Source organism: Sturnus vulgaris, chromosome 2 (assembly GCF_052056855.1).
Source record: "Sturnus vulgaris isolate bStuVul1 chromosome 2, bStuVul1.hap1, whole genome shotgun sequence".
In the NCBI taxonomy this organism is placed as follows: domain Eukaryota; kingdom Metazoa; phylum Chordata; class Aves; order Passeriformes; family Sturnidae; genus Sturnus; species Sturnus vulgaris.
This window is the reverse complement of record NC_142244.1, coordinates 18691523-18704816: the sequence shown is the minus strand read 5'-3', so window position 1 is coordinate 18704816 and position 13294 is coordinate 18691523. Positions and strand designations below refer to the sequence as shown.

The 13294-nt window shown below is 39.0% G+C and overlaps 1 long non-coding RNA gene across 1 annotated transcript in view; it reads left to right on the top strand.

Moving 5' to 3' along the window:
* The first annotated feature begins 1825 nt into the window (after nt 1-1825).
* The window catches only part of LOC148224645 (uncharacterized), a 75094-nt gene continuing 63625 nt past the window's right edge, over nt 1826-13294 (top strand). The window contains exon 1 of the long non-coding RNA XR_015800743.1: nt 1826-1967. This is a non-coding gene — a long non-coding RNA (uncharacterized LOC148224645). The remainder of the gene's footprint in view (nt 1968-13294) is intronic.

Here is a 13294-nt window from a genome sequence, read left to right as displayed (position 1 = left end):
TTAGTGAACACCAAAAACCCATATAAAGCACATGCACAGACAAACTTCCCTCCTCCTTCCAGGCACAGAAATGCCTTCAGTCATTCTCTGCACTTTCCTAGGAACCACACTCCAGATGTGGTATTTAAGAGTGACTGTGGCTAACGTTTATTAGACTTGAACTGTATTGTGGGTAATTGTCCAGTAATAACCTTTGGTAAATTATATGAAGCCTTTACTTTACTTAACAGGGAACGCAGGCTCCCCAAACTCTAATATTATCATCATTCAAGATAATGAGCAACACAAACCATTCTATTACCAATCTAAAAGCAATAAATGTCAAAGTAAAGAACTATGCAATATTCTGGCCTGGAAGAACAAAGGACAAAAGTAATGATAATGCCTTTTTATATTTGCAGTCTATTATATCATGCATAACAAATGACCCTGTAATTGTAGACAGTGTTATTTTAACAGGTTGTAAAGGGAAAATGGTGGGGGTGGAAAGGGAGTGTTTTGAACGCTGCCCCGAAAAATGCTGTAGGGCTGGTAAATTGGAATGCCTGATGATTTATTTGAATTTTATCCTGGCAACTCGTGCTGGATGATTCTGAAGCTGTTTTGTTTATCACCACGGTCGTCTGGTGCAATGTGACACCGGATCCTTGCTTGCAGCACTGGTGGCTTCACCAGTGACTTGGTGACAGCCCCAGCCCTCCTCTGACACGAGCATAAGCAGGGGCAACGATACCATTCCAAACACAGGTGATTGATTGGTGGAAATTGCTAATTTGGGCATTTACAGACCATTCAGAGGTCACACAGCATTTGGGCATTCATTCTTTATGAGTTGCTACAAATAAGAGATTCTCTCTCTACTGCTCCACATGTGGTGCTGTAGTTCTGGTGCTCCTGGGTTTGTAGGGTGACTTCATTTTGGGCTCTAATGGTTTAATTTTCTGTTGTAAACAAAAGCAGAAGCTAGTAAGCTATTTGATCAGCATTCAGAGCAATTTTTTACAACTTGGGGGAGGAACAAAATCTCTGGAAACTCAGGAAGCCAATGGCTCAGCTTCCCCTGTGTAAAAGTAGGATAATTCTGACTTTCACCTTATATCCATTGCCTATTTTGAGAAAGGCATTTTAATAAAAAAATGCTGTCCCTTAGCTCACACACACTTCATGCCAGTGTGTCTGCAAAGCAAGCCATTCACTAAAAGAAATATTTCAATGGCTCTACTCTCTGTGGCTGAAAGAACTGATTCATGCAGCTTTGATGAAGGCAATTAGCACACGTGGCAATTATACTTTAGATCTCAATCACCAATATGCACAGCCAAATTCTGAGAGCAGGTACCCAGCTCTGAAATAAATTCATCCATCCTGCTCTTCCTACACTTGTGGATACGATGAGTAGGATTTAGCTGAAAGGGGAAAAGTTGAGAGTTCTTGGTGCAGAAATGAAGTCTTTGCCACTTTTTATGGGGCTTCTATGACTTCTTTGAGCAAGATGTAAAAATAGGATATTAAACTGAACTCACCTTGCTTGTATTTCCGTTCTTAATCTGACTGAACAAGTTGCCTTTGTCATATGATTGTTGTTCATAAGGTCACATTATCACCTCCAAAATGCATCTACAGTGTTTGTCAGAGAGAAAACAGGCCCCCAGAGCAAAGCTGAAAAATTTAGGTTATTTGTACTGCTGCTTAAGAGAAGTGACAGGAAAAACCCGGGCAGCAAGCAGTTATTTTACATAACTTTCTTTTTTCAAGGAAAACAAATGATGAAACTTCTGAATATTTGCATTTTCCCCATCAGCATACATCCCAAACCTGTCAATGAGTGGCAGGGGGTGGCAGTGCCTGTCACATCTCTGCTTTTGGAAAAGATCAGAACCCTGATGGCACAGCCATACTGCAGTTCCCATGGCAGATCTCAGACAAGATGTTCCCCAGGAGAGTTTTTTGATATCAGCATTTTTCAGGTAAGTTTCAGGACGATGATCACAGCTTGTGTTGTGCTTTATTTTTGCTCCTTCCTCCCCATATCTAAATGTGTGTTATGCATTTATCTACACGTTCATCTGTTTCTGTTTGTCTGCAATTTTATGTGGTAGCATCTGTGAGTGGTGGTTTTGTATAATAACATGAATAGAAGTGAAATCAACAGTTGGGTTTAAGGTCTGTGTTCAGCAAGAAGAGGAGTTTTGGATGGCTCTAACTATGGATTAACTGCTACATAGCTGATGTGTGAAGAGGGATTTGGTTAAATAATTCTTCTAGATATCAGGATTATTGTCCTCTTTTCCTGGGATACTGCAGGAAAGAAACTTAGCTCCTTTCAGTCTGAAAAAAAACCCCAAGAACTCATCATATATTCAACAGAATTAACAGAATTGTATTTTGGCTCACTGTCTCCCCATCCCAAATGGCATTTGGTTGCTTATCAGACTTTGTCAAGTTCAGGAACAGCTCAGGAAAGAACATATGTGAATCCACCCTCAGAGAAAAGTGTAAATGTTAATGCTGCCACTGAGCTGGGAGCAAGATAAATGACAATGTCCAAGATAGTCAGGAGAAAATAATTAGAGAAATTGTATGGAATTACTTATACATTGAGTTTTAATTCCCAAACTGAGTGGGATGCCACGGGAATGCTCCAAGTATCAGCCTGAAGGCAGCAGTGTAACCACAAAGGCTTATTCCAAATTGATGGAGTATGTTGGCATGGTGGGGGGATTTAGATCCACCTAAACAGGTTTGGACGCAGGCTGGCACACACCTACCAAATCCAGCACCTGGGGGCCCAACACATTCTGTGATATGTTCAGTGCTCCTCCACAAGCAATGAAGGAGCTGAAAAGTTGAAGAAAACTTGAAATGAATTGAAGAAAGCCCAGACAAACTCCCCAGTGAGCTGCTCTGCCTCTCTTATCCTCAGGCAAATGGCAATGCACTTTAATGGAGAGTATTTTTACTGGCATTTTGCACATTCATGGAGGGTTCTGAGGCATTTTCTGCACCTTGGAGATGGAGATCACGTGTTAGAAGGGATTTGCATGGAATGATAGTGCAGGGTCTTTTGGGGCTTCCACAATTTCAAATAATCTTGTCACATATACTCTGGAAGGAAGTGCTAATTAAAAGTATAAAAGAGCATATGTGGTATTTGTGAAGCTGCTATCCAGAGCTGGATTGCTGCATCTGTTCTGCCTTGCAATTAGTCATAGTTAAATCAGAAAATAAGATATCTGAGCTCTGCACTTCTAAAACTGCAAATCCCTCCCCCACAAAAAAGCAGGCACAGTGCACCTGTAATGCAGTAAAATATCTGCCCATAAGCAGAATGTAGGGGTTCTTTGTACTCAAGTGTTACTAAAATTTATTACAAGAAGTTATTTTTAAAAAAAATAATATTATTAGTGGAAAACCACTATTAATATTAGGAAAAAAGTAGTCTGAAATAAAGGGGATTTTTCTGTGTTGGTTTTGTGACTTGTAGCCCATCTTACACCTTAACTTAGAACTTATGATTTAATGTAACTTATGGTGGTGCAATGATTTTCCATGGCATCCAAAATCAGCACTCTCCACTAATCTACCCACAGAAGCCACAGGAGTAGAAAGGAGGAGAAAATTAACATTGGTACAGCATTTTCTTAATGGATCTTCACAGTTTTGAAATATGAAAGGACAATAATGCTGGTTTTTTGTTTTTTTTTTTTCATTTTAGCCCTTTAGTTGCTCTATATTTACTGTGGGTTTGACAATTCTTGGTGCTTATTTTTGCTTGTAGGATTCCCTCTTTCTGAATTTATGAAAAATTTATTTATGAAAAATTTTTTTTTCTAAATCAGGAAGACAGGCAATTCTACCACAGATGGGGTTTATCCTCAGGGAAAACAGGTGACCTTCCTAGAAAGTGTGTGAATTTCCCATTTCCAGTACATTTTATTACTAGGCAGTATTCCAGTTGCACGTGTATAAAATACACTTTTAGAACTCCTAAACAAATAGATGGGAAAGTACCTGTACAACAGTGGTTTTTATTAATGTGTAATTTAGCACTAAATATACCAGATATTATCTTCTTTTTCAGCTGTTATTAGAGGCTTATGGGATACTCTTCATCAATAATGTTCCAGAGCCCTGTACTTATAATTAGAGCTGGGTGAATTATTCATCCCAAACAATATTTATCACGGATTTATGCTCTCAGTTTCCTGGAAGAACACCACTTGTTTTTCTGCTTATTGGGTAGGACAGCCTGCTGCTTTCCAAGGGCTCTCAATTTCAGGGTTACAAGGTCCACCTATGAATTTTATATCCCAAGTATTTTGTTTTTTCTCAGAGATGATGGGGGATGCTGTTCCCTCAGGGGCAGCACTGAAGAGTTACTCCTCATTATCTGCCTGGTAACTGCTGCAGCAAAAGAGAGGTTTCTGAACGTGTGACCTTTCTCTGGAGGGAAATATCTTATTTCAGAGTAGCTCCCAACAAATTGATTTGTCATTCATGCACGGTTGTGGTTCACTGGTGCTCTTTTGTTCTGGGCCAACCAAGCCTCCTGAATATTATTTACTGTGGTCTGGGCACCTCCTTTTGAGGTCAGCCAAGCTTTTTTTTTGGCTCTGGCTTCCAGAGTGTGTGTAAACTCATCCGACCTGAGCTGTTGGGAGGTGTTAATATGGTCTGGCAGCTTGCCTGCTGGATCCCTTGGGGTGGGAAACTGTGGCTTTCCCTGGATCCACTCACTCGTGCAGAATTGAGTGCAGGCTGCAGCACTGATTTATCCCGGGATTTATCCCTGCAGGTCAACTCAGCTCCCCTCAGCCACTTCATCCTCCCCACTAGGATGGGGTGGAGAGCTGTAAGGGGAAAAGGGAAAAAATTCCTGAGCTGGGATCAGGAAAGCACAGCAAGGAATTCATTCATCTCTTCCCGTGGGCAGGCAGGTTCAGCCATCCCCAGGAGGGCAGAGCTCCCTCACATGGAATGCTGCCTTGGGATCAAAAATGCCAAGCCCTGGACATCATCTCTTCCTTCTTCCTCCAGGTTTTGTTGCTCAGCATCACCCCAGAAGGTTCTGGGACATCGCTGTGGTGATGTGGGGTCAGCTGTCCTGGCAGGATGGTGTGGGAAACAGAAAAAGCCTCGTTGTAGGGTGAGCAAAAACACAAACACCCCAAACACCCCTGGGTTACCAGCACAGGGATAACCACAAATCCAAACTGTAGCCCCACACAAATTACCAGGGAGAGAAAACATCCTGCTCTCATTGCTGTTCTGCTCAGCCATCCCATCTCTAACCCTGTGGTGCACTTTAAGTGGTTGATCATTGTCTTTCCTCCTTTTTTTTTTTTTTTTTTTGGTGTGGCAGGGGTTTCAAACTGGAGGAATTTCTGGGGATTGGTTCCATGGTGCCTGCAGGAAAGTTACTCCTGTGTTCAAGCTGTGAATCTTGAGCATTCTCTCAAATAAAAGGGAAATGAGATTTCCTTAGAGAGGAGATAAGAAAGTCTCAGCTTCTGTGTTTGTAGGCATAAATTTACAGAAAGAGTGTAGTGTAGTTCAAACAGTTAAAACACACAGAGTATTGTAAAGAAAATAGAAAGAACCAAGTCTTTAAGAAAATTGCTCTTTGGTGGGTGCTGATTGTATTCCTGTGATTTGTGAATATATTTTTCTTGCAACTCTCTTCACAGATTGTCACAAAGTGGGTCTGAAATGGGTTTTGGTGCTGACAAAATGATAGAGATTTTTTTTTCTTTTTTTTAATATCATGTGAAAAATCCATATAAATTTGTCAGCTTGTACATCTTTCTTAATCATCCATTTCTTGTATCCAATCACTCAATTGCCAACAATAAGCAAGCTAGTCTGGCATTTTTCATTTATGTATAAATTTTGTTTAGTTCAAAAATTTGTAGCAATTATTTTGTTTTAAATATAAAGTTGTCTGGGATTTGTTTGGCTGGTTTGCTTTTGTATTGTTTTTCCCCTACCTAGCAAAGACCAAGATACTAAGAGAAGGGTCAATAGATCCTAAATATAAAAAAATTAATAAAAGGGCAAATTTATCTTATTATTTACAGACTGCTTTACTCCTGGTAATTTGAGTAAAATGGATAAAATGAATTCTGATTGCAGTGAGGAAGGGAAAATCACTCTGTGCTTAAAATTTGAGTGGTTTCTGTTTCATACCATCAAAAAGACAGCATTGATTGTCACCCACGTGATGCACAACATTCATGTTGTCCCAGAAAGTTTACATAATATTTAAGATTTATTCAGACTCTTATTAACAAAGGTTTTATGACCTGCCTGGTGGAAGCCATGGAGGATGGAACTGCTGCCAGATGAATGTGGAGAATACATTTCCCCAGGAACTATAAAAATGTTGTACCTGAAGATGATTTTACCTCTGTCTGTGAGCACCTGTGGTCACAGCAATGCCATGTTTGCATTCCCCAGCCAAATCCAGACTTACAGGTTCTGTTTCTTGCAAGAACTACAGATAACCAGAAAAAAAGTACGAAGGGACAGCAGGAATTCTGAGGAAAAGTGAGTGAAATATTTTTTTCCTTTTACAGAACATATAATGATATTCAAATACCTGAAATATTAGGGCAAAAAAAGGTTTAATCTCCATTTCAATGGAATCTAATCTAATTAATATCCATGGAAATCCCATCTCCTACCATCCTGCAGAGAGATTTTGATTTCAGTTAATGCCTCTTATGTGTTGCTATAATTAAAAAAAATAAGGAAAAAAATGTCAATCCCAAAATCACAATTGTCTGTCCTCTGGCTCACAGTGACTCCCTGGAGGTATTTCAAATGCAAATTATTTCAGCAATTGAGCCTCTGTGAGCATATTACTGCTAAACTACTGTAATGGGGCTGGACAGCATGTCCCTATTAATGTCATTCAGAGATTTTTGGAGTTTCTGTTTTATTTGTTTGGTTGGTTGGTTTTTTGTGGTTTTTTTTTAATTTTTTGTTTTGTTTTTGAGTTTTTTTTTTTGTTTGGTTAGGTTTGGTTTTGGTTTTTTCCCTTCATTAAAGACATGCCTCAGTGTCTCTACCTGCACTCTGTGAAGTTAAAAAAATTCCCTCATGTGTCAGAATACGATTTAAGTCATCTGTCTTCAAAACTCTTTTTCACTTCTTCAGATTTCCTTTCTCTCCTTCATCCCAACTCCTTCCATTGCCTTAAGAAAAAAATCCTCTGAAGTGCTTAGGAAACTATATTTCCTCAGAAATTACAGGTTTTCCTTGGTTCTTCTCTCTGTTTTCTTTACTAAACTCTTTAAATATTTTATCTGAAATAAGGAATAAGAAATGGGGAAGATGCGACCTAGTTTCCTTCTTCTCCTTACGAGGTGTTTTCAGCAATTCTTGAGAGGATTTCCTCAAATGTCCTTTCCAATATTATTCTGCTTTCTTTCCCACGATCTCTTTTGTTTTAATATTCATGAAGGAGCTGGAGCTGGGCGAGATGTGGCTCTGTCACTTCACGGCATGAGAGGGGCTCGGTGTGAGGAAGAGCATCCTCTCAGAAGGCAGAAATAGAGAGTGTGCGTGGGAGGATTAAGGGAGTCTTTCAGAGACAGGAAAATCTGGCTTTTCTGCAAACACAAAAAATGAGATATCATGGGGTGGAATGCTTTAAGAAGGCAGATTGTCTGATCTTCTCACATGCCCTCCTACATCCTTCAGATTTTACTGAAATAATTCTGAATTTTTTTCTTTTCTTTTTTTTTTTTTTTTTTTTTTTTTTTTTTAAGTGAAATTGAAGTTAGGAACAAAGTTAGTAAAGACTCATTTACATTTCACTAGGTTTAGTGATTTCAACCAGCTCTCAGTTAAATACAGGTTAAATCCACATGACTAAATGGACTTTTGTTCACAGGACACTCATATTGGTCCATAGACAGACATTTCATTTACTTCTCACATGAATTTTAAATATTTTCAAGTATGAAGTTATCTTCGAAATATTATATTTTTCATTTGGACTAGTGGTACCATTTACAGTAATTTTGATCATCACTACCTAAACAGCTTTTTATTTCTTTCAAGTTTGTTAAAATATTAAGAATATCATCAGTTCCCTAATCCTAATTTAAGTTATAAAAGGAATTGGTGTTCTAAATCTCTTAGACTAGTTTATCTTTCACTGTAACAAGTGCAATAATTGACATTTTCAAGTTTGACTGATGACCTGAGGACCCCTCCTTGCAGGGAGTGGTTGGCCTGGGGGATTTTGTTTGGGAAGACCCCAGGAATTCTGTAGGCACCCAGCTGCTGTGCAAAGGTAATTCTGGTAGCTGCTGTTAAATTATAGAGAATTATTTCTGACAAAATGGGAATGCTTGGAAGTTGAGTCATAAGTATAAGTCTCTCCTCTGGAGAAGAGATAAATTTTTTTCATAATAACAGAGAAAAGATAAGAAATTTAAAAGCAGAATTTTTCACAAAGTACTTCTTATTTCTTTTTTTTTCTTTACTTCATATTGGAGGAAAAAAATCCTAATGATACTATAGAACATGCATCTGAGGAAAGACACATTTCACCTTAGCAGAAGGCAGCCAGTATTTCTGATAAAATGCAGAGTTTATATTTAATTTAATTTGTCTGTTTTACTGGAACGTTAAAGAAAATAACATTTATTTATTTATATTAACTTAGGCCCTCACCTTAAAAATAACTTGCCATGGCAAATTTGCTTTAAAATGCAATCAAAATGGATGTGATGTAAGGTTTTTGTTCCCCTCCTGAAGCTTCCCCACCATTCAATGTTTCAACCAGAGAAATTTGTTTCATGCAGGCTCAGTAATGGCATCAAAAATGAGAAGTGCTGACAAACAGAGCGTCTCTACAGTGACAAGCTCTGTTTGCAGCCAGCAGCATTTGGGGCTTATTTTTTTTCTTTTTTTTTCTCCTTTTAAATGCAAGTATTGAAGTTTACTGCACTGCTGAGTGAAATCTGAGACATGGCATTTCTTCTGTATGAAGAATTTACCCTTAATCCATGGTCTGTGCCAGAGCATCACTGGTACATAGCACTGAGGAGAAGTGGGTATAATAATTAGCAAGGCTTAATTTGGCACTGAGACTTGCTGGCTATTTGAACTTAAAAAGTAAAATTTTTGTTTTGTTAAAGAGGAAATTTCTGAGCCTTCCATTGTGGAAAGTGTCAGCTTCTGATCACTGGTGTACAGTGAAACCACTTTATTTTTCAGCTTCAGTATTCTCTGGAACCTGATTGATTTTATATTGCTTTTCTGCCTGAACATAGGTTCCATCTTCCCAGATGAAAACCTGATATCTTTTCTTCATGGAGGTCTGGACACATGATGAAATTTGAAGAGAAAATGTCATTTTCTGCCTGCTGAAGGTGTGATGAGATGTGCTGGCCAGGCAGGCCTGGGAGCCCAGTGCAGGATCAGAGACATCAATGCTAAACTGCAGTGTATGAATTGATAAATTCAGAAATCTCATGGATAGTTCTTGTTGCAAATATCACCTTGATTGGGTTGGTTTTGTGGTAGAGCAAGAGCAGGTGTGCCTTGAGGGGTTGTGTTGTTTTACAGGGAATTGTCCTGTCTCAAGGAAACTGGAAGTGATTGTGGCTTTTAGATGCTTCTCTCTAAAAATTGTTCCAGCATATTTCATCCTTTAAAATTGCAATTAATAATTAATTTTTTTTTCAAGTGAAGGACTCACCCAATGGACGATATAGTAACCTCTGTCTCTGTGTATGAAATACTGAAAATTTAGTTCTAGGAGCAATAAACCCCGGGCTTGTTTGAATTGTAAAAACACAAGCTGGAAACTGCTGACTTCAGTGTGAGGAAGAGTTCAATAGAAAAAGTTCAGCTCTAGCTCATATAAAGTTTGCACTGTCTGCATTACCCCAATAACCTTGCCAGAATTATGATTTTTTTTTAACCTTCTCTCTATAAAGACCTTAACAATATATAAAATAAACACCAGCAATAGCCTTCACTGCATTTTCCAAAGGGAGTTTTGTTACAAATTTTTCTCTGTGTTTTCTTGAACTCTTGTGTATTTTTAAGCTGTTTTGTGACGCATTTTGGCCTCTGTTGAGTCTCCTATTCACCTCCAAATTGCAGTGGCTGTTCCCACATTTTCCTCATGTCCTGACACAGAGGAGGAACAGGGGTGTCTCTGCAGCCTGGGCAGACTGTCAGTCACTTGGAAAAATGCCTCTTGGCTCAGCTGCAGCCTGCTGAGAGCCAAGCAGGCTGAGGCACTCATCCTGAGACAGAAATCACTGCCTCTCTGAATGGGAGATTACAAAAAAAAATCCTCTATGTATAGTACAGGGGGCATAAATGTATATATTCATCTACAAACTTATCTATAAATATAAAATGACAGCTGGAAAGTACTTAAAGATGAAATGCAGACAACCTGTGACCCTGCAGAAGGCCAAGGGCCCTGTGCCAGGAGCTGGAAGGGATCAGCATCTCAGCATCCCTTGCCTGGTCAGGCTGGGAGCAGCAGCTCAGCCTCTGACCCTGGCCAGAGCCCAGGGGTGTCCCCTGGTCACCTCCTGGCCCGTGGGAGTGGCTCCCCCTGTCACGGAGAGCTGAGGAGCAGAAGTTTGTGGAGATGGTTTTGTCTGTGCACTCGCTTTGTTGCTAAGATCTCAGGGTATCAAAAGCCACAATGAATCCAGTCTATTCTCAGAAACTGAACATAATGTGTCTTTTATAACGTTCTGCTGCTTGGAGCACTCAGCCAGCTCTTCCAAATTCAGTGTGTGCCTCGCCAGTCAACAGTCTCACAGAAATTCAGTGCTCTAGATGAGGCAGGCTGAGCAGAATAATGTATATATATATATTTATTATTACACAATCACCTGCAAGCTGTTCAGTGCTTATAGGCTTTTGTTCATGTCTGATTTTTTCTGAGGTCTGAGTGGTATTTTATAAAAATCATATCAGGTCCCTGGACATTATAGAATATAAAGATGTAAAAACTGGGCCGATGCTAAAATTATATTAACCAAATAATTTAGAATGCAAAAGCTGTTTCCATGAAACTCTCTTCTCACAGTGGCAACACCAGGTCTGGTCTATTTGGCAGAAAGAGGAAATTTAAAGAGGAGATGATCAGGAACAGACAACAGCTGGGTAAATATTGTGCTTATCTTGAACTTGGATTTATGTTTAGAAACAGTATTAATAAACAGAGATGATATCCAATAATTTCAATTATTAAAAAGCAATTAAAGTTTTAAAAGTCTGAAAATGTTGGCTACTTTTGTTTGATTCAGTTCTATAGCATTGCACTGCTTGTTGTTTAATCCTGGTTCTTTTAGCTTTTACATTTTTGTACCCAACAGAGACCAATATTTTACCTCATTTTTTCATCAGCAGAAAAGAGAACAGAGAGGAAAAGGAGAGAGTGTTTTTTTCAGAAACTTAGAACTGTGAATCCCTCAAAATGGGACTCTGAGGAGTTGGGAAGTCACTTTTTGTTTTGTTAAAACAAACATGTAATTTTAAGCTTAGCCATTGTAATAGCTTTACTCTCATGAGAACTGAATTGATGAATTAAAAAACCCTTGTGAATGGAAAGAAGTAGGAGAGGAAACATCTCCTATCTAAAACAGCCACGGTGACTACAAGGGATGATATTTGGAGGGGTTGTGGTTCATGGGGTAAGGGAGGGCTGTGAAGGCAGCTTGGAATGTATTTGTTCTTTTAAGACACAGCTGACAAAAAGAAATAGAAGTAGAGCTCGACAGGCTGGGTCTAGTTATACTCATTTTTAGCTCAGTCATTTGCATCAAACTGCATTGCAGCACATTCAAACAAAGTGGAAACAAAAGCCACTGAATTTTCTGCATCCCAGCAGAGCAGAAGGAAGCCAGCAAGCATCATTTGTGCCCTATGGTAACTCTGAAATCTTTTTCTTATTCAGATTAGTAGATCTGCTGCTGTTCCAGAACATTTTTCTGTGAGGGGATGGTGAAGGTGGTGAGGGAAAAAGATGCTTCCATGCAATGCCAGACTAATAAAAAAAATAAAAATATCTCGTGACAGGCATCACACTGGTGCTGTTCTGTGCACCTGCAGCTTTCATGTGCACTCACAGACTGGGCTGGGCCTTACCAGCCCTGAGCAAACTGGAATTAGGGTTTCCTATGGAATCTGAGCACTCCTCATCTCTATTCCCATTTGTTTTCACAAATTCCAGAGGGTTTTGTTGCTTGGCTTGGAGAAATTGCTACAAGGGGGAACTGTACAGTGAATTCAGTTTCCCAGGGAGTGTCACAAACAACAATACAACTTGCAGAAAATCTAAATTGCATCTCCAGCATTCCTGGTGATGCACTGAAATTTTTCCACCTTGCACTAAAATCTGTTCTAAAGAAGAATGTGCATGTGAGCATACATACATGCATGCCCCTAATCTATCCCTGTTTATTAAAAAATATTTCAACATTAAAATTTAAAAAAAAAATGCTTCTGAAACCTCTGCCACAATTATACATTAATATCACGTAGTATTTGCCAAATCAGTTAAAGGATTAATTTATTCCTAATATTTTTTAAGCCTGTTTATGAATTGAATTTCCTCTGGACTAATTAAACAATGATTACTACCAGCAGTGCACTCAGCATGAGGTTCGTTGTTTCTCCTTCAACCACTTGCTTTTAGGTTTTTTGTGAAGGGTGTAGAAAGGAAATACTGCAAATGGAGCTAATTTGATGTTTCTGGAAGAGCAGCCTTTTGTAAGATGCTTTAATTACATGGCAGAGCAGCTTCTATAAAGACCTATTTGGCTAAGTAGGGCTCCTTAACTCCAAACAGGGGGAAAAAAAATTACAAAATGCCTACTCAAGTGAGCATAACAAGAACAAGGAAGACAATCTTAACAAGGCCTGGGAGGCAGATCATTAGCTGGAATTCCTGCATCACTAAATGTATCTGCCACACAACTCCAGCATCTCTGAGGTTCTGTGCAAGCCCCATCCTGGAAATGTGCTCGTGGGGGTTTTTTGTTGTGTACAGTGCTTTTGCTTTGTTTTCAAGTCGCTAAAAGGAAAAAAAAAAAAAGCTGCACCTTTCAGTCACATTATTCTTCATGTTTCTTGCAAATGATGTCTTAATTCTATCTCCTTGCAAAATTTTTCTGGGTCTCTGTTTTTTATCTTTCAAAATATTCAGAGCAGAAAGCAGGGAGAAGAAAGTGAGAGTTGGTGAGGTGATGGAGGGAACCTTCAGAAAATTACATTCCTTTTCCATTTAAACTTTTATCCTGTGTGA